Consider the following 17206-nt stretch of genomic DNA (forward strand, 5'->3'; position numbering starts at 1 on the left):
CTATCTCCTTGACAATACCCTCAGCAATAACTTGAGGGGAAATATAACCTAGCAAAGGAAACAAAAGGCATCTATAATTTAAAAAAATATTAAAACTTGGGAGAAGAAAATTAAGGAAAGACTTCAGAACCTCAGTTCTCAACCTATTCTCAGCCTATGGGTCACAGCCCTTTGGACATCAAATGACTCTTTCATAGGGGTCACCTAAGACCATTGGAAAACACTGGTATTTACCTTATGACTCATAACAGTAGCAACATTACAATAAAGTAGCAATAAAAATAATTTTATGGTTGGGGGACACCACAGCATGAGGAACTGTATTAAAGGGTTGCAGCATTAGGAAGGTTAAGAACCACTGCTCTAGAAGATAGGGGGACCTCTCATCCTCATGGATTAAAACAGCCACCTCACCCAAAGCAACCTACAGATCCAACATAATCTTAATCAAAGTCTCAGTGCCATTTTTCACAGGAAACAAACAAACAAAGCTTAAAACGGATATGGAAGCACAACCTCTAGATAGCCAAATCAATCCTGTGCAAAAAGAATACTTCCAGAGTTATCATATTCACTGATTTCAAGCTATACTACAGAACCACAGTAAACAAGTAAACTTCCACAAATGCAGACTTGTGGACCAGTAAGATAGAAGACCCGGATAGAAATTCACACAAGTGCAGTCACTTGATTGGTTTTGTTTTGTTTTGTTTTGTTTTGTTTTGTTTTGTTTTGTTTTGTTTTGAAGAGCTCAAAAATGCACAGTGGGGAAAAGACAGCATCATCAACAAATCAAGCTGGGGAAACTAGATATGCAAATGTAGCATAATGAAACCAGATCTTTATCTCTCACCTAGCACAAAATCACCCCCAGATGGACCAAGCTCTGCACTGTAGAACCTGAAGTTACCAGAGAACGTATCGAATATTCTACAAGATGCAGACAGAGGTGAGGATTCTCCAAATAAGACAGTCATTCGGGAAATAAGGCCAAGGACCAACGAAATGAGACTTTGTGAATAAGGCCAATAATCAATAAAATGGGACTTTGTGAAATGAAAAGGCCTCCATACAGCAAAGCACATTGTTGAGTGAAGAGACAGCCTATGTGAATGGCAGAAAATCATTGCCAGTTATACCTCTCACAAAGGATTAGTATCTAAAACAACAAACTAAAAAAAAAAAATTAAAACATCAAGAAAAGAATCCAGTCCAAACAGAAAAAAAAAAAAAAAAAAAAAAAAAAAAAAAGACCTATGGCCCTGGTCAGGGAGTTCTCAAAACAAGAAATATAAATGCCAAATGAATGCTTGAAAAGTTTCCACATCTCTAGCCAGAAGGGAAATGCAAATGGCCAGGATCAAGAAAACAGCATAGGTGTGGGAAATAGGGATTCCTTATCTACTGCATGTAGGAGTGGAAACTGGTACAGCCACTATGGAAATCAGGGTGGGAATTTCTCAAAAAGCTCAAAGTTTGCTTACCATGTAGCCCAGCGGTCCCTCTCCCAAGGGGCTCTATCTTCTACTACAGAGATACTTGATCATCCTTGCTCCACTATTCACAATAGCTACGAGACGAAGTCAGCTTAGATGTTCATTGACTGATGGATGAATGCTGAGAATGTGGCACACATACATGATGGACTCAGTTATAAAGCAAAATGAAATTATGAAATTCACAGGAAATTGTTGGGGATCGGTTCTAATGCTTTGAATTAATCTGCCCCCTCAAATCGGAAATTTGCGTGTCCAAACGCTGAAGGTCCTTGTCCGCAATTGGTTTTTGATCGATCAATGAAGTGCCATTGGCCAGTGGCTGGGCAGGTAGACTGAGACGGGACCTTGAGATTTGTGTGGGCTAGGGACTAGGGGGAGAAAGGAGAAGAGAATCACCATGATTCAGAGGGAGATGGATCAGATTTAGAGCTACAAAAAGAAAATCATTGGAAATGTAAGTGAGAAGGAATGTGGCCCCCAGTAGGGCTGTCCAGAAGCAACTTGGGCAGCAAAGACTGTGGTGCCACCCAGAAGGAGACAGGGCAACAAAGATATAGAATTAGAGGGCATTAAGCTAGGATTACAGGAGGGAAATATGTGCTAGGCACGGGGAGGATTAGAACTGCCCAGACATTGAGCTAGCCAAGGTGTTTGTGTGTGTGTGTGTGTGTGTGTGTGTGTGTGTGTGTGTGTGTGTGTGTTTGTGTGTGTGTCTTTCATTCACAAATCCAGGGTGGGTGCATGCGAGGAGCCCAAGCAGCCTAGCTAAACTTGCCACTACAGGAAATTGTATGGACCTAGAACAAACTGTAATGAGTGAGGTAACACAGGATCCAGAAGGCAAGTGCTACACTTTCTTTCAAATAAATGGATCTTAGGTTTAAATTTTTAGATTAAAGAAAGATGTTATTTTTATTTTATGTACATGAGTATTTTCTCTGTACATATGTATGTGCACCAGGTACATGCCAGGTGCCTACAGAGGCCAGAAGAAAGTGTCAGATCCCCTGGAGTTCCAGGTGACTGTGAGCCCTCATATGACTGCTGGAAATTGGACCATGATCCTCTGCAACAGGGCCAGTGCTCTTTACCCCAGACTTATCTCTCCAGCTCCTGGATTTTTACATTTTTGAGTTAGATTTGGATTGTTTTTAAAGGCCAGGAAGAAAGAAAATGACTGTGGAGGAGGGGAAACACTTAGGCGGGGGAATGGTAAAACACATATAATATGAACATAATGGGTAAATGATAATATGGAAAGATTTAAAGAGTTTCCTCAGCAGGGTAGGGATATGGAGTAGGGTTAACTGAAACTAAAGATTTATGAAAAGGTCAAATAGAAACTGACTATTTTACAAGCTAACTAGAAAATGAAGTAAAAAAAAAAGAAGAAGAAGAAGAAGACGACTTTGAACAGAGGTATTCTGTATGAGTGGATAAAGCTGTTTCTAGAAGTCATAGATTTTTAAATGAAAATCCTAATGCCAGAGGCAGGATAGTTCTCTATAAGTTGTTGACTGTGGAGCCCCCAACAACACCAAAAAGAATGCAGGACCCCACCACTGCTCTTGGTTACTCACCAGAACTGACGATACAACACTGTTTAGATACAAAACATAAGAAAATCAATCTGAAGCAGAGCTGGAAGCTTGCTCTCAACTGCTGGTGTTCTCAATGACAGAGGGTACTGTGCAGGCTGCTGGGGAAGGAAAATCAGCAGTCTTACCTAGGCAAGAAATGACCACTGATATGATTGATTTGGGGATAACCCACTCTCTTTTCGTTGGATTTGAGGCATATTCTACTCATGGGAGAAAATGCATGCCTGTTACTGTAAACCTAGTCAAAAGCCTATTGCTAAGGCTGAGAAGCAAGCACAAAGACACGCTTTTGATCCCCATCACTCACAGAAAAAGCCAGTTATGGTAGCACTAGGTTTGAAATCCTAGAACCTAGGAGGTTAAGGCCTTAGGGTTCGCCAGCCAGCCTAGCCTACTCTACTGAGTGGATTTTGGGCCAATGGAAGATATTGTCTCAAATGAACATACAAATAAAAGCCTGTGGCTAGAGAGGTCTCAGGCCTTGTGACAAAATATTGTATAATATATTGTTGTAGTGAAATGGACATGGAGACTAAGTGGCTTTTCAATACTTTTTACTTACACTCATAGAGTAATTCTGGCTTCAGTCTTCGGCAGGAAAGCTCATTTTTGCAGTGCATAGTAGCTAATACACACAACTGAGAAGAGTGAGTGCTGAGAACAAGTGCCTGTTGAGTGCTCATCCCTACACAGGGCATTTGTAGCAGTCCCTCCAATGTCAGTAGAATGTGTGGAAGCAGGAATGGGAAATAATGTAAGAGCCATGGGGTAGGAAACAGCTGTCTGTGAACACTGTCTCCTGGATGTTACATGGCCATTGCAATCATAAACACATAGTTGCTGGGGGTGCCTCCATGGACCTGCATGAAATTGGACCTTTTATTCCATCATGGGTGAGGCAGGGGTCAGGGTTGTTCATGAGGTCCTAGGTCTCCCTGAGGAGTGGTAGGCCACTGAGGTTTGGTGGGAGAGGGGATTTCATGTTCTACAGTGTTGTAGCCATTAGTAGTTTCCCATGCCCCAATAAATAACTCCCTACCCATGCTCATACAAGCAACCCTAATTCAACACTTTGGGGAAGGAAGGTGGGAGAGTTGAAAGCAGGAGAGGATTACTTGGGAGGAAAGGGGTCAGTGAGAGTAGGAGGGGCATAAGAGAGAAGTACACATGACCACATTATATGTGCGTGCATGTGCGCAAGCGTGTGTTTGTATGTAGAATTATGAAAACAATGTTAACTTTTCAAAATAGACCTGACTCTCTTCCAGGGTATAATTCCCAGAATGCCTGGACTAGAAAGGACCAAATGGAGCTTTGCAAGTCTATGGGTTAAAGGAGCTTGACAACTGGTGGCTGAGGGTTAGAGATAAAGCCCAAATGGAGAGCATTTGCCTAGTGTGGGGAAGAGTCTGTGTTCTCTTTCCAAAACCAGACAGGGAAGGAGAGGAGTTGTTGACTGAAGAAAGTAAGGTATAGATTAAGGGGTACAGCTGGCTCGATGAGACAAAAGTGGGGACTGAGGGCACTGTTTATGCTGAAGGAAACAGACGCACCCCTGAACTCAGAGCAGTTAGAGCATATTTATAATTCTAGCTCCTTTAAGAACCTAGCTGAAGTGAAGAGTCATTTTGCTCCTATCCTTAAAAAAAGTCTGCATGCAGAGTGTGTGTGTGTGTGTGTGTGTGTGTGTGTACACACGCGCGTGCTAGCCTGACATGTGCAGCTGTGGATGATGAAAGAACGTATCTTAAGCAAATCTACAAGGTGAAGATCAATACCCTACGTATTGACCCCCACATGCTTCCATAACGCATTCATGTGTATGTGCGTGAGCTTTTGAGGATCCTGTTACCTCTGCCTTCCATTTTCCCACAGGACTCTAGGGACTGTGGGTTTGTGTGCTACTTCATTTAGCTTTTATGCTGGTTCTGGGGATCCAAACTCGGGCTGTTAGGCTTGCGTTGCTTTACCCACTGAGCCATTTTCCCTGCTTATTGTAGGTTTTTTGATGCACTGATGAGACTGTAACTAAAAAGTTACACCAAAACCGTTTTACTAGAACATGGCAAAGATGTTCACACAGGCATCTGCATGCCTGTGCTGACTCGTGCTCTCTCTCTTTCTATGTTGTAGAAGGGTTTTTCCAGCAACTGTACTGTTTTAAATTTGAAATCGCTAATCAGCACTGATCTTGGGCTTCAGTAGAAAACTCCACCACAATTCAGACCCAGTCTAAAGTGGATCAAGCTTCCAGACGGTGGCGGCACGCACCTTTAATCCCAGCACTCAGGAGGCAGATCAGGTGAATCTCTGTGAGTTCAAGGCCAGCCTGGTCTACAGAGAAAGTTTCAGGACAGCCATAGCAGAGAGAAGCTCATTCACATGGGTTCTATACCAAGAAACTCATTACTATTATTAAATGCACAATCGGAAAGGCCAAAAATTACACCATCAAAAGCCACTACAATACATGTGCCTGGAAACGCTATTAGAGAAGGCTTAAACACTGGGCATTGCACAGAAGGCTAATTTAATTAACACTAACAGTAAATATATTCTTATAGTTTTATTGTCTTTTGCTGATTTGAATCATGATGCAATTGACAAAAGAAAAGTACAAGAAACATACATATAGGGCTGAAGAGACGGCTCAGCGATTAACAGCACTGAATGATCTCCCAGAGGTCCTGAGTTCAATTCCCAGCAACCACATGGGGGCTCACAACCATTTATAATGGGATTCAATGTCCTCTTCTGGTGTTTCTGAACACAGTGACAATGTACTCACGTACATAAAATAAATTAATAAACCTTAAAAGAGAGAGAGAAACCTATATAGATGTGAAGACTCACATGCTTGTACACACAAGATCCCTATAAAAACATAAAGCCAGAGGCCATATATATGCAAAAGGGGCCTGTAGATAGAAATCAAATGCTGTGAAACATGAGGCAAAGAACCTGCAGAGGAGCCTTTGACGTCATTTCCTGTTAGCCATCACCTGCTGGGCAGGCCACCCACCCCTAAGATTTCCCAGTGAGACCCCCTTGAAGAAGACCAAGTTTTCATTTGCAAGTGACTGTCAGTTGGAGATAGCTTCTGTGTTAGGGATGGGAGCACGTATCTACTTCTTCTTCTCAGCTCTAGGATCCAAGCTAGTGCAGACCTGGGCGGCCCTGAGTGTGCTGCCACAGTCTCTGTGAATTCATGTGTGTCGGTACTGTTGTATCTAGAAGGCCTTGATTCCTTGTTATCTCCCAGCCCTCTGCCTTTTGCACTCTTTCTGCCTCCTCTTCCTCAGAGTTCCCTGAGACCCACATATTGCCTGGCTGTAGATGTATTTGTTCCCATCTACTGCAGGAGGAAGCTTTTCTGATGATGGCTGAACAAGATACCAATCTTTGTGTATAATAGGATGTCATTAGGAAGTTATTTTATGCTGCATGACTTTAGCAGAACAGTAACATTTAGTTTTCCGCAGGTTCCTGTTCTATCCAGTCTCCGGTTCTTAGAGACTCCCTGACATAAGGTGGCTTGTCTGACTTCTATGGCATATTAAACCACATGAATTCCACCCTCCTTCCTTCACACACAGACACCTCTCTCTTCTACTGCCCTCTTCTAGGCTGCTGATAAGGTTTACAGCCTGCCTGCCCTGGGGATTATTTTAGTCTCACTAATGAGACTAAGAACCTCATTTCTTTTGTGTAACCTGGCAAGCCAGATAGGACCTTCTAATTCTAGTAATAGGTTTGTTGGCCTGGCACAGGGGCATGATGAAAATTATGAAACAGGTAGGCTTTATCTTTCTGCCACTCCTTGGGGTGGGGGTGTATAAAACTTTAAGTGGTTCTGCCTCCCTGAGACAAGAAAAAGACTCTTTTCTCCTGTCTCTCGCTTAGGCTTTTGTGTCTGACTAGAAGGCCAGGTAGTGGGAGGTAAATAAATGCCATTTATCTCTCTATCCTCTCTCCCAGGGCACAGGAGTCTTCTCTCCTTTGTTTTCCTCTCTGACACGATTTTCTCAGAGAATTCAGGAGACTTGGGATCAAGTCAAGGGGAAGGGAAGAAACACAGAAAACTGCCCTACGGTCTCAGCACAGTTGGTTTTCCCACGGGGAAGAAGTACCACGCAAGGCTAACATGTTCGTTTCTAAAGGCTTTACATTTCTTTCAACACAGAAATCTGTCTGATCTCAACCCACATCATGTGGAGGTGGGACTAGATGACATCAAGGTCACTTTCAAAGTCCTAGTGGCTCCATGTGCTCCCAGACCAACAGTGCCACCTATGGGCATTGGACACATCTCCACACCCTTCTGCTTTCATGGTTTTCCCCTACACATTGGGCTTCCTTACTCTTTGCCCAAAGATCCACCCCCTTCCATGTACCTGCTTTTCCGATCTTCATCCTGGCTTAAGTGGCATGTCTTGCCCCCCCTTTCTCTGTTCTCTTTTGGGCAGCTGCTGAGATTTACAGAGTAGTATTGTCAGTGCCCCTGTCTCAGACATGATGACAAATGAATTACTATTCACAATGTAATTCTATTGAGGGTTGGCACAAAATAAGAGCTGTATGCTTATACACTTCATATGCTATTATGAGAACTCGGTAAATAAAATAGCCTTGCCCCCAAGGGAGGTCCAGGGTATTGACTGTACACCTCGGGGAAAATGAGGTTTGGGGGCAAGTTAGGGGCAGAGCATTCTGAAGGGAAAACCTAAGAGTTCTTTGGAACGTCATTTGGATGATGATTTTTTTCTTTTAAAGAATATATATAGGGTTGGGGATTTAGCTCAGTGGTAGAGCGCTTGCCTAGAAAGCACAAGGCCCTGGGTTCGGTCCTCAGCTCCAAAAAAAAAAAAAAAAAAAAAAAAAAAAAAAAAAAAAAAAAGAAAGAAAGAAAGAAAGAAAGAAAAAGATATATATTATACTGTAGCTGTCTTCAGACATACCAGAAAAGGGCATTGGATCCCAATACAGATAGATGGTTATGAGTCATTTATATGGTTGTTGGGAATTGAACTCAGGACCTCTGGAAGAGCAGTCAGTACTCTTAACCACTGAGCCATCTCTCCAGCCCAGTGGATGGTGTTTTGCTGGGGCAAATATGTGAAAGAACGTTTAGATGAAGTGGACAAGATGAAGGACTAGGGCAGACTCGTGAAGGAACGTTTCGCTAAAGCAGACACAGGAGAGAGGTTGTTCTGCTAAAGCAAGCATGCAAAAGGACACGTGATGAAGGATTCTTTGCTAACAACACACATGTATTGGTCCACTTTACATTGCATAGTTGAGTAGCATTTGTCAGGACTCCATAGAGAGAGACACATGGTGTGCTGCAGTTTCTTGCCGCTTCTGTGGACTCAGGCTGACTGGAGAGTGATGTCAGCTGAGACAACTGAGGCAAGGCACACACTGAGGCAAGCCCTCTGGAGGGCACGTAATGTTTGGAGAGTACAAACAGAACTCCACAGACAGTGATGGAGGCTGAGCTCTGCTTGCTTATAGAGTTAGCTGTGCAACGCTTGTGGGTCATGCGTCTTCGCTGATCTTCACTGGGCTGAGAGAGGTACAACCAAGAACTCCTGGCATTCCTCCTGTTCCCTCCATGAACTCAAGCGAAGGCTGAGGCCTGGCTGTCTCTACTGGGCAGTGCCAGCACTGCTGATTCCTGTTTGCTATCCCGACTCTATCGAACTAGTCTGCTGGTGTATCCCTGAAGTGTTTGCGAGTGGATCGAGCTGCTGCTGCTGACCTGTGAACTGAACTGCCAATTTCCAGACAACAATGACAGGAGTTGCTCCAAAGAACCTTTCTAAACAGGTCCACTTCCCCTGTATCCTTTCTTACCCACTACTTCTGGTGGGTGTGGGCTACAAGGGAGGTTAAAGCCTTTAAGAAACATCATTTAAAATAAGGCTTGAAAAATTAAAGTTATAGGATTTAATGTTTCTCATCCAGTTCATACTCTATAGGACTATTGCTAGTAGCCAATGTACTTTAATATCAAGTCTGTTGGGCAAATCCACATCTTCCTATGTGAAATCTGTTACAACCAAACTTTCTGACTTGATGTACTACTAAGATTCAAATTTCTATTACCCCCTTTTCTATCCATTATTTACTCATAAAACAGCAGTGTAGGGGTGGTTCTGATGCTGTCCTGTTCCCTATTGGTTCTAGATCTGTCAGTAAAGAAGCTATGGGCCAATTGTTGGGTGGAAAGAGTAGGTGGGACTTCTGGGTCCCTGGAGGAGAAGAGAGTTCTCCAGGCTTCTGATGGAGAAAAGTTGGCCAGATGTGTGAGGTCTCAGGGAGAACCTGTGGCCTGTGGCTGTTCCTATAGGTGGATGGTCAGAGGAGTTTAACAACTGAAGTTTAGGGGAGGTGGGAGGTGCGGAGCTAAGAGTATTAATAAGGGCACGCTGTTATTAATAAGGGCCCAGCAATTGTGCCAAGAAGTTGAAAATAAACAAGTGTGTGTGTGTGTGTGTGTGTGTGTGTGTGTGTCTTTTATCCGTGGATTCAAGGGAAGCTGGGTGGGGGCTGGTAGCACTGCCCATTCACAGAGCTTAGGCAGGGGTACCAAAAAGCTACATGCAACACAGCATGTGTAAAAGGAGCAGTTGGAAAAAAAAGGGATGGTCAGGAAGAAATGACCAAGTTGAAAACAAAAGGCAGAGCAAGCACTTCTGGAAAATCTATTCTGCAAGCCAAAAAATTATTACAGAATTAAAAAGAAAGCATGAAACTGGTGCTGGGGGTTTGCTCCAATGGCTTAGAGGTTGCCCAGTGTCTTCTAGATTCAATTCCAGCATTGAAATCAATTACTTAATCAAGCCTAAAAATGCCTACCCTCGTGTGATAAGATGAATTTTATGTTCTTCTCTCTAATAGTCTGTCTTTAATATACTTAGTACAATAAACACACATCACTTTTAGAATTACAAGGAAAGTAATTTTGAATTAATAAAATATGCTGCTGGAGAACTCCAAGTAAAATTTTCATAAAGGAAGGAACCAAACAAGCAAGAATTGGTTATAAGTGGAAGAGACACAAAAATAAAAAGTGTTTGCATCAACACAGAATCCTCCTGGGATTGGGGGGTATGGCTTAGTGAAGGCTTCCTTGGCCCGCTCAATGCTTTCTGCTGGTCCATAGCACACCACTAAGAATGAGTCAATAAGACAAAATATAACATAAAAAAAGAAAGTAGAGATTTACCACCCAAAGATAAAGAAGCAGGAGTCTAGAGAAAATAAATATTAAAAAAAAAAAGCCTGCCTTCTCCCTCACATTTCATGTGTAGACCTTGACCGCCAGTGAATTTGGTAAGATCTTAGACTTTCAGGGTGAGCCAAGAGCAGGCCCAGTGTGCACCTTCCCACAGGAAGTTGAGAAACTGCAGCACGAGAACCCAACACTGAGGACCTCACTGTCTCACTGTCCCTGCAGACAGAGCCATCCTATACCACTGGTCATGCGGACCAGCATTTACAGAATGGTATGGATGAGGGCTGGACAGGTTCTAGGATCTTAGGCTTTTCAATTTATGACTGTTTTCTCAGTACACTACAGGACTACTCATGTTTGTTCTTTCAACCTCTTAGCTTCAACAGGAGGAACACTGAAATAGTCTAGCAGCTTGTCTGGTGGCTTCTTAAAATCTTCTCTCTATGACTTAGAAATTTTCAATTTATTCATGGAGCACGGTTTTCTTCCCTCAAGAAATACCTCTCCTGTCTCTGTTTTTAGCATATGTTGGTTAGAATTTCTTTCATTGTTCCAACTGTAATTTTTTATTTATTTATTTATTTATTTATTTATTTATTTATTTATTATTTTTGCATTAGTACTGAGATTTTACTTGGGATATGTAGTACAGGGGGGAAAGGAACACGTGAAAAGAACAGATGTGAAGCCATACAAACAGTGTTACTCTCCACCACTGTCTACCATTAAGGCAGAAAGGACAGTATCTTTCTGAACACAGATCTTCATTCTAGTATTAAGGACCTTAGTATCCACAAGGGCTAAAAGGAAGGAAATGATGGATAGTTTATCTGTCTCCCTCTCCCCCTCCATTACTTTTGCATTTTATCTCCCCCTGCACCTAATAGTCCATCTCAGTGCTATGCTACATTAGTCCTATGCTACATTAGTTATTTTTCCTATGCTGGGACCAAATATCTGACAAAGAGCATTTAAAGAAAGAAGGGATTTATTTTGGCTCATGGTAGAAAGAATGCAGTCCACCATGGTGGAGGGCTCAGCAGCGTGACTGTGAGAAAGACAAGTGCTGCTCCTGGGTTTGCTTTCTGACCTTTCTCCTATTTATTCTATCTAGAACTATATCCCACAGGAGAGTCCAACCCACCCTAGGGGGATTCTTTCCTCTGATATAGTCCACAGACATGCCCAGAGATATGTCCCTTAGGTGATTCTAAAGCCAATCTACTGGAAAGTGAAGACCAATAGTCATACCAGGCCTCCATGTCTTCCAGAAAGCCAGATCCAATACTTAGGACTTTGGCCTTCCATCCAAATCCACAACAAGGGAGATCTCTTTCCCCTTTCCTAATTCCTGCTCAGTCCTTAGCAAAATTTTACACAGAAAATCTGGTCTTTGTCCCCTTCCCTTTATGCTCCTGCATTGTGCTACCTGTGCCCTTTGGCCACTCACATGGTCACCTGCGTCCTCTAATGTGGAGGAGCAAGCAGGATGGGTTATATTCCCCAGCTGAAATCCCAAAGTAAAAAGATTATACTTGTTTTAATCATAGTTGGGTGGCCACTCACCTTTAACCTACCTAATGCTTCCTCCTCTTGCCTGTTTAAATCTTTTCTACTGACAAATTGTTGATCAGAGTTATCCTCCATAAAGATATGCAGGCAGGGATGGCCCCTGGATCATCCCTCATGGGATATGGAGGCTAAATGACCCCTGACCCATTCCCCATGGGGATATGCAGGCTGGGATGGCCCCTGGTCCATCCTCCAAGAGGAAATGCAGGCTGGGATGGCCCCTGGCCCATTCCCCATGGGGATATGCAGGCTGGGATGGCCCTGGTCCATCCTCCAAGAGGAAATGCAGGCTGGGATGGCCCCTGGCCCATTCCCGATGGGGATATGCAGACTGGGATGGCCCCTGGTCCATCCTCCAAGAGGAAATACAGGCTGAGATGACTCCTGGACCATCCTCACGAACATATGCAGGCTGGAAGAACCCTGGACTATCCTCCAAGGAAATGTGCAGGCTGGACCCCTGTAGCTTCCCCAACATTTGAACATCATCTTTTCTGTATGCTTAGATCCAGGCTCTGCAGACCTACAAGACTTTCCACAGCTCCCATGAAGGTGCTCTAGTCAGCTGAGAAGCCAGGCCATCTTGGTCATGTTAAGTAGCACAGATGAGCAATAGTTCTGAAGCCATAACAGGATGAGTGCTCCATATCTCCCTCTTCACTCTTCCACCATAGACTTTCTTTCCAGATCCCACTCTTACTCAGCATCTTCTTCTTCTTCTTCTTCTTCTTCTTCTTCTTCTTCTTCTTCTTCTTCTTCTTCTTCTTCTTCTTCTTCTTCTTCTCCTCCTCCTCCTCCTCCTCCTCCTCCTCCTCCTCCTCCTCCTCCTCCTTCTTCCTCCTCCTCCTCCTCCCCCTCTTCCTCTTCCTCTTCCTCTTCCTCTTCATCCTCCTCCCATTCCTTTTCCTCTTCCTCCTCCTCCTCCCCCTCCTCCTCCCCCTCTTCCTCTTCCTCTTCCTCTTCATCCTCCTCCCATTCCTTTTCCTTTTCCTCTTCCTCTTCCTCCTCCTCCCATTCCTTTTCCTCTTCCTCCTCCTCCTCCCCCTCCTCCTCCCCCTCTTCCTCTTCCTCTTCCTCTTCATCCTCCTCCCATTCCTTTTCCTTTTCCTCTTCCTCTTCCTCCTCCTCCCATTCCTTTTCCTTTTCCTCTTCCTCTTCTTCCTCCTCCCTTGTCTTCCTCCTCCTCTTCCTGTATCTTCTACCTATTACATTCTTCAGTTAGCAAAAAGTCCAGAGCACAGCTAAAACTTAATTTCCTGTTTTAAAGATCACTTTATTCATACAAGAAATATGTGAAAACAAACTCCTCATTTTATCAGATTCAAGAGAGGGACTCATTGACAGACTTCTCCATTTCTTTTTCTTATTTATTTATTTATTTATTTATTTATTTATTTATTTATTTATTACTATTTTCCAGCCGGATTTCTCTACAGTGAGTGTGTGAAATATTCCCTTTCTTGACATTCTTCTCACCTAATATTTCAAGATGTCTATTAGGTAGGAATGACAAGACAAGCTACACAAATCTTGGGCATTGTGTTTAAGCCAGCAGTGTCCTATGTGCTTTCCTGCCCTGTACCAGAGTCAGGGGCCAAAAGACCTTAGAACCTGCCTACGAGTAGTTATAGATTCTCACTGAAGTCATCATTGGCCTGTCGCTTCTCTTCCCCCACCCTCTATTCCATTCCCCATAACACGACCTTTTTCTTTTATAACACGACTTTAAACTCTCAAGTGTTTCTAGCTGATCTTCCAGCTACGAATTAGAAATGTCACCTTTTAAATGAATTAGATTGAAAAGGGAAAAACTGCCTTCAAAGGAAAAGAAAGAGCTTCAATAGTTGCACAAACTGTTTTGCTAGCATAAAAACTTGATGGGGAAGGTCACAGTAACTCCCTGCCTGGAGTTTTTACATTTCAAACCGTCAGTGCTATCATTACTCCTGGGCTGTCGACCCTTTGTGTAGGGAGTCGTTGTTCCCTATTAAAGCCTCTCTTTTGGAAGAGACCTTCTGACAATGACTCTAATTACAACCCAAGGCTAGGCTTGGAGATGGCGTGTGTAGCAGCTTCCGTGGTGGGAGGTGGAAGAGGAATGGAAGCTTATAATTTCCTTTGAGGTGTCTTGAAGTCTGACAGCAGCCTGTCCTTGTGATGGGAATATGCAGTGACCTGAATGTCAGGGGAGACTAAGCCAGAGGGACACACTGTGTCACTGCTACCTGGATCGTTAGTCAACATGAAAGCAGCACAGAGCTGATCTCTGTGATCTCTGTAAGAAGTAGTCTGGGACAGAACGTCCTAACTTTTTGAACTATCAAGCCTCTTGCCAGTTGTCAAGACTGCTTGTTCCTCACTGCCGGTGTTTTCCCCAGCCATCAGTAGAGGAAATTCACCACCAAGCAACTACCAGGCAAATCTGTTATTACTTTGAAATAGATTAGTTCATGAATCACAATAATATTCAGATACTTGAAAAATGGAACATCTATGCTTTAAAATTGTGATTTACTGTTTGCTGCTATTAAAAAAATCCCCTTGAGTGTTTTCAGCTATATGCAACAGCTCAGAGACCTATTTCATCCTCCCCTTCAGCTGCTCCTACCTCAAGTCAAGACACAGAGCAACTTGTTCCTTGCATCTGTTGAGTTAGCTTTATTTTCATAAAAAGTTATTAAGACCTACTATGTTCTGAGAATCACACTATGGGTCACAGAATCAAAATTAGAGATCCTACTCTCAAGGAACTTAAGCCTGATATATGCATCTGTACCAGGGTGATGGGCACAATGTGCTCATTCCTCCTGGAAGAGTAGTTAGAAAAACCGTCATCCAGAGGTTTCATCAGTCGGCGATTGGCATAGTATTATGAGAAAAAAAAATCATTCAAAGACATGAACAACACTTAAAGCTGTAATCCTTGGGTTCATCCTCTACAAGTCAACCACAACCCCCCCCCAGGGTGCATTTGACTGGAGGCTTTGGGCTCTGGGTTCCAAGTGGAAGTAGATTCCAAGTAGAATCATATCTACTCCACTGTGTTCTCATCCTCCCTGGGCTGGAGTATGTGTCCATAGTTGGTCATTCACTAAAGAGAGACCAATTACATAAGAGGCCCAATGACCCCTTCACAGTGCTTGCCTAAGATCATTGGAAAATGCAGATGTTTACATTATGATTCATAACAGTAGCAAAATTACAGTTGTGAAGCAGCAGCTAACATAATTCTATGGCTGGGCTCACCACAACACGAGGAACTGTTTTAAAGGGTTGCAGCACTGGGAAGATCGAGAACTTCTGTAACGTAACAGCTATCTGATGTTCTCCCTTTTAGAAACCAGAGAGCCCTGTCCTGAGTGAACGAATTGAAAGCTGGGTCTGGAAAGGGGCATATGCCATAGCACAGTGGTTAGCTACTGTCATTCAGAGGCGCTCCAGTTTGGTGTCTGTTTCCCTTCATCTGTCACACATTTGTCTCCACATCTCAGAGCAGACACGGACCCGTTCGACATTCTGTGCCTTCGCAGCTAAGGTAAAGAAAACAACAATCTTCACTGCCTATTATGTTCACATACCAAACACCATATTCGTGGTTTATAATGTATTTTCCTTAGACTCACAGGTGAGAAACCTTGGTCTCCTGGTTACAGAATCACAACACACATCAATGTCTGCCTGGCTCCACAATGAAGATCCTCCCCTGCCTTTCTGAAGTGGTGCGTGCTGTGTGGACTTACATAAGTGAAATACCGGCTCGAAGAAGCAAGAACAAATTCAACAACACACCATCATTTATTGTTTCTTCAGTTGTTTCTTACTGACTCGGGATTTTTTTTTTCCTACATTTTTATTGATTTTAAGTTTGTAGGTGTGTGTGTGTGTGTGTGTGTGTGTCTGTGTCTGTGTGTCTGTGTGTGTGTCTGTGTGTGTGTCTGTGTGTGTGTCTGTGTGTGTGTCTGTGTGTGCGCGCACACATGCAACGGGCTAACACATGTATGCCACTATGCACATGTGGGAGTGAGTTCTCTTTCGCCATGAAGTTTCAAGGATGGAACTTAGACTGGCAAGCTTGGTGGCAGGCATCGTTACCCTCCAAGCCGCTACAAGTCCTGACTTGGGACTTACGTCCTGATAATGTTCAATCCCAGACACCTCTGCCAACTGTGAGCACATGCCTCAGTCCACCCACTGTCTCTCTGAAACAGTGTCTGTCAGATGAGAAAGTTGAAGTTGGTGTCCCTTCCATTTTCTTCTGGAAAACACCTGAGCATACGAGGTGTTCAGCCTGGGGCTCTAGGCTGAAATTGAGGCATATTGTCCAAGTCCTTACAATTTAAAAATATTTATTTATATCCATTGCATCATGTTATGAAAAAAATTTCAAATGTATATAAGCAACATCATGCCATAAATTCCCACTCAAAAATTTTCACCTTAAACAACGGTTCCCAACCTTCCTAATGCTGTGACCCCTCAACACAGTTCCTCATGCTGTGGTGATCCCTAACCATAAGATTACTTTCTTTGCTACTAACTGTCACTTTGCTACTACTATGAAACATAACGTGAAGTAGAATTATCTGGTTTCTTTGAACACTCAGTTGTGTCATGTGACATTTTTCTAGAAACTCTTCATGAGAGGATGTCTTGCAGAAGCAGACCCTTGGGAAGGTGTTTTGCTGAAAACAGACACATAATGCTTTTTGGAAGCTGCCTGGAAAAGGCGCATGTGATGTTTTGCTAGAGTGGACACTTGAGAGGAAAATGTGATGTTTAGAAAGGATATGAGTATAACCCAACACACAGCAGATGACTCTGTGACATTGGGTCACCTTGCCACCCTTTGCTGGTCTTCATTGACAATGCAGTAGCATTGGGGTCACCTTTCCTTCCTTGCTGATCATTGCTTGTCCTGGCTTCCACAGAGAGAAACACATCAGAGAACTTCTGGTGGTGTTCTAGCAGCTTCTTGTTACTTCCCCAGACTAGGGATGATTGGCAGAGCCTTGCTGTTTCTTCTGAATCAAACTGCTGTTGCTGGTTTGTGAATGGTGTTTGCAAGTGGATTGGGCCATTGCTGCTGATTGGTAGGAGTTGAACTGCTGATATCCTGACAGTGAAATTGGAATCACCCAAAAGAACTATTTCTAAACAGGTTGACACCCCCCTTTTTGCACTACTAGCCTTTCCTTTCTACTACTTCTGGTGGGTACTGGGCTATAAGGGAGGTTAAACCCTTTAAGAACCCTTATTAAAGGAAGTTGTGAAAAGTTTAAGCCTACAATAATGTA

The 17206-nt window shown here is 43.2% G+C and overlaps 1 long non-coding RNA gene across 1 annotated transcript; it reads left to right on the forward strand.

Moving 5' to 3' along the window:
* Positions 1–842: 842 nt before the first annotated feature.
* LOC120094211 (uncharacterized) lies at positions 843–15698 on the forward strand. The gene is made up of 3 exons (XR_005488314.2): positions 843–949; positions 15250–15447; positions 15530–15698. It is a non-coding gene; the product is annotated as an uncharacterized LOC120094211 (long non-coding RNA).
* Positions 15699–17206: the final 1508 nt, after the last annotated feature.

Source organism: Rattus norvegicus, chromosome 8, assembly GCF_036323735.1.
Source record: "Rattus norvegicus strain BN/NHsdMcwi chromosome 8, GRCr8, whole genome shotgun sequence".
In the NCBI taxonomy this organism is placed as follows: Eukaryota; Metazoa; Chordata; class Mammalia; order Rodentia; family Muridae; genus Rattus; species Rattus norvegicus.